Below are 6,386 nucleotides of genomic sequence, written 5' to 3'. Positions count from 1 at the left end.
GTAGGTGTGTATGTAAGTAGTATGTGTATGTGTATATATATATCCAAGTGAGTATGTACGAAAGTGTGTGCACGTATGTAGGGTTGTGAGAAGGCATGTAATAGGTATGTATGTAGACATGTATGCATGTATGTATGTAGGTATGCACGTATGTAGGAACGTACGTATGAATGTAGGTACGTGGGTTTGTAAGTAGTTATGTGTGAACGGATGCACATATGTAAGTATGTATGAAAGTATATACGCATGTATTCAATGAAATTGAGTATTGACGATAACAATAATGTGCCTTGTGAACGAAGTGTAACGCAGGTAAAATGAGAAAGTCTCACCACGGAATGTACGATCAGATGGAAAGCTGGGATGTAAAGAATTAACGGAACAAAAGTAAACGTGAATAAATCTTGTATGTTTATAATGCGTACTAATGTTATGAATTTAATGTGGTGAGCGCAGGTAGTACGAGTCATGAGGATCATCAAGGAACAGAGATCGAGGATCGAGTCACTAGTGAGATTGTACGGGAACGTTGATGTATATAATGTAGTAAACATAAGCTATGCATTACTTAGTAAATAAGTTGATTGATGGATTTATGTGAAAGAGTTATGTTAAAGTTAATTTTTAAATAAGTTAAGGTGTTTATAATGAAAGAAAGTTTATGGCTTGAACTTCCGCTGCGACTTTTAGTCAAATACGTATTAGGGTCTTACAAGTTGGTATCAGAGCCCTGGTTTGAGGGAATCAAGTACGAGAAGGTAGGTACTTGAACTCAAACCTATGTGCTCTTGTGATAAGGAACCTGTACTGTCACACCCCCAAAATCCACCTGCGGATAACACCCGCTTCGAGGGCGTGACTGACCAGGATCCAGCCACCAATTATACCGAATAATTAAGTTGATAACAAAAGTAATACTTACTAATCATAAGCTTAGCAAATATTAAGTTCAGAGTTTAAAGTTTTAAGTTCAAAACAGTTAAAAAGTAGCGGAAGCATAAGTAAGGTAGTTTAAACAAAGTTCATAATTCAAATAAGGTAACACCCAACACAAGGGTGAACAGACACTACACGTTCCCAAGCTGCAAGCTCCTTCGTCACTGGTTACCTGCAAAGCATGCAGTAAGGGGTCAACAATAATGCTGAGTGAGTTCACTTGTTGTCCAGTTTTAATTACCAAAAACTTGTTTCACCGGTTAATTTATCCGTTTATACATGCCCTGGGGAGCTACCCCAAAAGTTAGCGACTAAACTGTTTTTCCAATACCGAACACTAGGTAACCGTTGCGTATCCGCAGGATGCCCCGATGTCAATGTTCTATCATCATTGACGGATTTCTGAGTACATTAGTTCACGACCGATCCCAAACCAGGGCACGGTGTGAGGCTGGTAAACACCTAAATAGCGCTATCAACTAATAACCCGTTCGCCTGAACCCGGCGACTAATCGGTATTTGTGGTAGGGACTTGAGTGATAGAGTTTCGTTTAGTGCCGTTAGTTGCAATCCGTATAAACAGTAATTAACCAAAAGGTTTCCCAATACCAGGGAAGGAAAAGTAAGTTTTGTTCCCAATAACTAGGGAAGGTATGTAAACGGTATCCCCTTTTACCAGGGGATAGGATTGTTTTAGTCTCGTGTCCCAAACCACCGGGACGCATGCTTTTAAGTTGTGAACTCACCTTGGGTTGCTCGGTAGGTTTAGGTTACTTGTCAATCACGTTGGTCACCCCGTCCTAACATGGTTACCGGTATAGGTCAGGTTCGGTGTACAAGCAATCACGTAAAAACAAGCACATAACTACCACGTATCAAGCATATAAGTAAACAGAGGGTTACTGGGCCGGCCTAAATAATTAAGCAGTCACCAGCAACACATAATCCAGTCAACAGATAGCCCAAGTTAAACACATATGGGCCCAATAACCAAAATGAACAGCCCACTCGCAACCAGCTGGTCTCGAGTCGCAACCAGGTGGTTTCGGCTTGTCACGTTATGGTTGCGAGTCGTAACCGTGGTCTCGAGTCATCATGCTGTGGTTGCGAGTCGCAACCGACGTAGTCTCGAGTCGCAATCGTGTGGTTTCGAGTAGTCATGCAGTGGTTGCGAGTCGCAACTACGTGGTCTCGAGTTGTCATGCCTTAGTTGCGAGTCGCAACGGCGCAGTTGCGAGTCGAAATGCTGTCATTTTCATGTACACGTGATGATGCAGATATGACAGTCCAAATTGTACCGAGAATTCAGGCCCAGATTAGGAAACTACCAATAAGATTTCACTAACACTTTTCCTAAACTGCCTATTAGTAAACATAGATCAAACTTTGCCATTTTGAATCTTCAAACCACATTCAAACAAGTTCATCTAAGTTCATAGTTTTCTAGGGTTTTCTCTTTAACAAAATCATACTTTTATGAACCAAAAATCACATATTTCTAGCAAGATTATTATGCAAGAACAAGTAAAACATACACTTTATGACTTAGAACATAGTCTTGGGTTGATCATAAGCACATTTTAAACCACTATTCTATAACCATTATGAACATGTTGTCAAGCTTCATACATAAGGGTTTTCACATATAGTTAATCTTCACAAATCATACTAAAGGTCATGCATAACAACTTTAACTAACCATTCTCAAACATGTTACCACATATTGTCAAACTTTACAAATCAACCTAAGAATCATGCATTTTGTTTCTAACCAAGCATTTTCTAGTTCATTTATCACACATAATATCTATACACAAACTAGGACACTAACCGGTTGAGAAGAAGGAGCCGTAAACAAGGAAAGAACCGAGAAGATGGAGTGTCCGAGTTAGTGGTGATGAACTTGTCCGAGTTCCCTTGTCCGGGATTCTTGCTTGAACCGAAAGAGGAAGAAGAGTGGTGTTGTTGTTGAAGGTTTACTAGTGAGAGAGAGAAAGTAGGAGAAGTGTGTTTGTGGTGTAACAAATGAGGGAAATGGGGAAAGTGGGGGATATATATACAAGGGGGGGTTTTCGGGTTGGGCTTGGGGTTTCGGCCCAAACCGGTTACGGCCCAAAGGCCCACTCGCAACCGCCCGGTTGCGAGTCATGGTCTCGGGTCGTGGTTACGGCTCTCATATATATATATATATATATATATTACATATATATCGCACATAACATGTAGAAGTCACATTTTCATTTAATAATATTTATATACACAAAATATTACAAGGTGTTCGTTCGGAAAAACCTCGAGTGTCACATTATCCCCAAGTTTTAAGAACTTTCGTCCCGAAAGTTGAAGCAGCCACTGCCAAGCTAGCGTGTTTCAACGGGGTGTCACATCATCCCCCCGTTAGTTTGGAATTTCGTCCCGAAATTCAGTTGTAGCTTCAGTGCTGGGGTTTTCGTTTGGGAACAGCTGGGGATACTTAGACTTCATCTGGTCTTCCCACTCCCAGGTAAACTCTGGGCCGCGTCGTGAGTTCCAACGAACTCGCACAAGGGGTATCTGGCTACGTTTGAGGGTTTTGATCTCTCGATCCGTGATCTCAATCGGTTCCTCAGTAAAGTGTAGCTGTTCATCAATAGTGAGTTCCTTAAAAGGAATCACAAGTGTTTCATCCGACAAACACTTCTTCAGGTTAGATACGTGAAAAACGTTGTGCACTGCACTCAGCTCTGCAGGCAGGTTCAATCTATAAGCAACCTTACCGATTTTCTCGGTAATTTCGAATGGTCCAACATACCGTGGATTCAGCTTGCCTCGTTTACCAAAACGAACCACACCCTTCCAGGGTGAGACTTTAAGTAGAACCCGGTCCCCGACCTGGAATTCTAGTGGTTTCCTACGCTTGTCAGCATAGCTTTTCTGACGGTCACGAGCTGCCGCCATGCGTTGCCTGATCTGTGAAATCTTTTCCGTTGTATCAACCACTAATTCTGGGCCTGTGAGTTGACTGTCACCTACTTCCGCCCAGCAAAGAGGTGATCGGCATTTACGACCCTACAATGCCTCAAAAGGTGCCGCCTGAATACTAGTGTGATAGCTGTTATTGTAGGAGAATTCCACCAGCGGTAGATGTTTCTCCCAGTTCTTGCCAAAATCGATCACACATGCTCTAAGCATGTCTTCCAGAGTTTGGATGGTGCGTTCAGACTGCCCATCCGTTTGCGGGTGATAAGCGGTGCTCATGTCCAAACGTGAGCCAAAGGATTTGTGCATAGCTTGCCACAACTCGGAAGTAAAACGAGCGTCTCGGTCGGAAATAATAGAAGTTGGCACCCCGTGCCTGGAGACTACTTCCTTTAAATAGATTTCTGCTAAGGTAGAAAACTTGTCTGTTTCCTTAATGGCCAAAAAGTGTGCAGACTTAGTCAATCGATCTACTATCACCCAAATAGTGTCATTCCCGCGTTGGGATCTAGGTAGCCCTGTAACAAAATCCATGGAAATCTGCTCCCATTTCCACTTCGGGATTTCCGGTTGCTGTAGTAGGCCTGCTGGTTTCTGATACTCGATCTTGACTCTTGCGCAGGTCAAACATTTGCCAACGTAAGCGGCTATGTTGGCTTTCATGCCAGGCCACCAGTAAGTAGTCCTTATGTCGTGGTACATCTTATCTGAACCAGGATGTACTGAATAACGGGACTTATGGGCTTCGTCCATCACAAGCTCTCGTAGATCTCCGTAAAGTGGGACCCAAATGCGCCCTGCCACGTAGTAGGCGCCGTCTTCTTTCTGTTCTAGTTGCTGTCTCGATCCTCGCAGGGACTCAGCCCTGATGTTTTCCGGTTTCAGAGCTTCAATCTGAGCATTTCGAATCTGGGTAGGGAGGCTAGACTGGATGGTAAGTTGTAATGCTCGCACGCGCTTTGGTATAGTGTCTTTCCGGCTCAGGGCGTCTGCCACAACATTGGCCTTGCCCGGATGGTACTTGATGGCGCATTCATAGTCATTCAGAAGTTCGACCCATCGACGCTGTCGCATGTTTAATTCCTTTTGCTTGAAGATATGCTCGAGACTCCTGTGATCGGTGTAAATGGTGCACTTGGTACCGTACAGGTAATGTCTCCATATCTTAAGCGCAAATATCACTGCTCCCAGTTCCAAATCATGCGTTGTGTAGTTCCTTTCGTGTGTTTTAAGTTGTCGAGAGGCGTAAGCGATAACTTTCTCGCGTTGCATCAACACGCAACCGAGCCCATGAATAGACGCATCGCAGTAGACCACAAAGTCGTCAGTGCCTTCAGGTAACGAGAGAATAGGAGCACTGCAGAGGTTATCCTTTAGTTTCTGAAACGCGGTTTCCTGAGCTTCACCCCACTTATAAACCATACCCTTCTGAGTAAGAGCTGTGAGAGGCTGAGCGATCTTTGAAAATCCCATGATAAATCTTCGATAGTATCCCGCTAGTCCTAAAAATTGGCGGACTTCAGTCGGAGTCTTAGGGGTAGGCCAATTCTTTATAGAGTCGATCTTTGCAGGGTCGACGTGGATTCCATCCTTGTTAACCACGTGCCCAAGGAAATGGACTTCTCGAAGCCAGAAGTCGCATTTCGAGAACTTGGCATACAGTTGCTCTTTGCGAAGGAGTTCGAGAATAAGGCGTAGGTGCTGTTCATGCTCTTCCTGACTTTTCGAGTAGATCAAGATGTCGTCTATAAACACGATCACGAACTTGTCGAGGTAGGGTTTGCATACTCGGTTCATGAGATCCATGAACACTGCAGGGGCGTTGGTCATTCCGAAGGGCATAACGAGGAATTCATAATGACCATAACGAGTTCTGAATGCAGTCTTGGAAATATCTTCATTACGGACCCTTAACTGATGGTAGCCTGATCGCAGGTCAATCTTGGAATAGTAGCTCGATCCTTGCAACTGATCGAATAGGTCGTCGATTCGAGGGAGAGGGTAACGATTCTTGATGGTAACCTTGTTCAGCTCACGATAGTCAATGCACATTCGGAACGTGCCATCCTTCTTCTTAACAAAGAGTACCGGTGCTCCCCAGGGTGACGAACTAGGGCGAATAAATCCTTTATCCAATAGTTCTTGTAGTTGCGTCGAGAGTTCCTTCAATTCTGCGGGGGCTAGTCGATAAGGTGCACGAGCTATAGGCGCTGCTCCGGGAGCTAGCTCGATTTGGAATTCAACCTGACGATGGGGAGGGAGTCCAGGTAATTCCTCAGGAAATACCTCGGGGTAGTCACGCACTACTGGAAAGTCTTCAATCCTCTTTTCCTTTTCCTGCGTGTTGGTGACAAGTGCTAAGATAGCGGTGTGCCCTTTTCGCAAACACTTCTGGGCCTTCAAGAAAGAGATAACGCCGGAGATTTCTCCACTTTTGCCACCTTGTACAATGAGGGGTTTGCCAGAACGGCGAGGAATACGAACTGCTTTCT

This window comes from Helianthus annuus, chromosome 14 (genome assembly GCF_002127325.2).
Source record: "Helianthus annuus cultivar XRQ/B chromosome 14, HanXRQr2.0-SUNRISE, whole genome shotgun sequence".
NCBI classification, from domain to species: Eukaryota; Viridiplantae; Streptophyta; class Magnoliopsida; order Asterales; family Asteraceae; genus Helianthus; species Helianthus annuus.
The sequence above is the reverse complement of the archived record's forward strand: the minus strand, read 5'-3'. Positions refer to the sequence as shown.